This window comes from Drosophila busckii, chromosome 2R (assembly GCF_011750605.1).
Source record: "Drosophila busckii strain San Diego stock center, stock number 13000-0081.31 chromosome 2R, ASM1175060v1, whole genome shotgun sequence".
Taxonomy (NCBI): domain Eukaryota; kingdom Metazoa; phylum Arthropoda; class Insecta; order Diptera; family Drosophilidae; genus Drosophila; species Drosophila busckii.
This window is the reverse complement of record NC_046605.1, coordinates 22625599-22627258: the sequence shown is the minus strand read 5'-3', so window position 1 is coordinate 22627258 and position 1660 is coordinate 22625599.

Genomic DNA, 1660 nt, shown 5'->3' with positions numbered 1-1660 from the left:
TTGGAAATGGCGTTATTCATTGTTGGGAAATAACCTGCTTTCATTGTGGTTTTTACACACTGTATTGCGCAATTCGTAATCATTGATTTTACTGCATGCTGAGTCGAATACTTCCTGGCTAGCTCTAGGGTTGTACCGTCTGTTATGTACACGCCTTCTAAAGCTTTTGCCATTTATTCAACCTCCATTGCATACTGATTAGCAGTTTTGTTGCGTTGCTGTAGATTCATCACGACACCTTTTAGCTTTGTCTTTATTATTGAAACAGCTAATTCTTCATGTTCGCCTTTTATTGATTCAATAATTTCCAATGCATCGAGAAAACTTAGTAAATTTTCTGCTTTACCATCAAATACTGGTATAAGCTTAGATGCAGTGTTGATAAAATCAATATTTGACTGTGCCATTGTAGTAAATATTTCTTCAACTATGCTCTCAATCTGCACAACTGTCCAAATCAGGCATTAATATTGCTGGGATAGTGAGATTATTTACTTCGTCCTCATCCAAATATTTGTGGTCAATAGCAATAACCTCTTTTGGTTCTTGTTCTTTGCTAGTTTCAACTACTACAGAAGTATTAAGAATATTGGGTATTTCTATGTCAAGATTGAACTTTTCTCTATTACTTGTTAAATTGGATCTTAGTCTGATCAAAAATTTTGATACTTGAGACCAATGATCCTGATTTAACTCGTCCCTGTGCTCATATATTAGCATTCGTGCTTCATTGAAGAATTTAACTAATATTTCTACGTGTTTCCTAACTGTGTTTTTTTGTATTGGTCTATTTTGCGTTAATGACTTAACTGATTTGTCAGATTCTGTCTTAATGTTTGATAGTTCTTTAGATAATTCCTTCCATGTCATCATATTTGAGTATGGTTCTTTGTGTATTCATGCTTGAATATAAACATATATATTGTTATTTTTTTCTTTTACTATTTAATTTTGCTTTATTTCATTTTTATTTCTAAGTCGTTAGTTGATTGTCGTTACTTATGTATAGTTGTTGTTTGTGCTTCCTTTTTTTTTTTTTTTTTAAATTTTTTCCAAGTCGTTAGCTCTTCTCATGTATCTTTTTTTTTAGACATTTATTGTGAATTTTATATAGTTTATAAAAGCAATTGGTGCACATTATGACAACAATTATTACTAACAGTATTTTTACAAAATCCAAATCAATATTATTTGGTTCAACCTTATTTATAACGTTAGCAGTGGAATCCACTGTCTTAACGTCTACTATAGCCATTTCTTTAGTTTTAAAATTATAATTATAATTACGATTATTGTCTGCTTCCTCACTGAATTTACTAATAAGTACTCCTCATCTATTCCATAAGGGCTCTTTTTTTTCGTTTTACATATGTCCTATAGCTGTACAGGCTACACTTCTAAACGAGCGGAAATAGTTCCGCGCGTTTTTACAAAAATTTTTAAATTTTATATTATATTTAATTAATATATTATGTCTTGGTGATCCCGATCTGCGTCAGTTGGTCGTCGCTGGTTGGCTGCACTTGGTGTCTTGGTGATCCCGATCTTCTGCGTCAGCTGGTCGTCGCCGGTTGGCTGTACTGACGCTCCTTCGCAGGCAAAAGTGGCGGGTTGCCCCTCTCGCTGTTGATCTATTGAAGATGATGTCCGGGGCCTATTG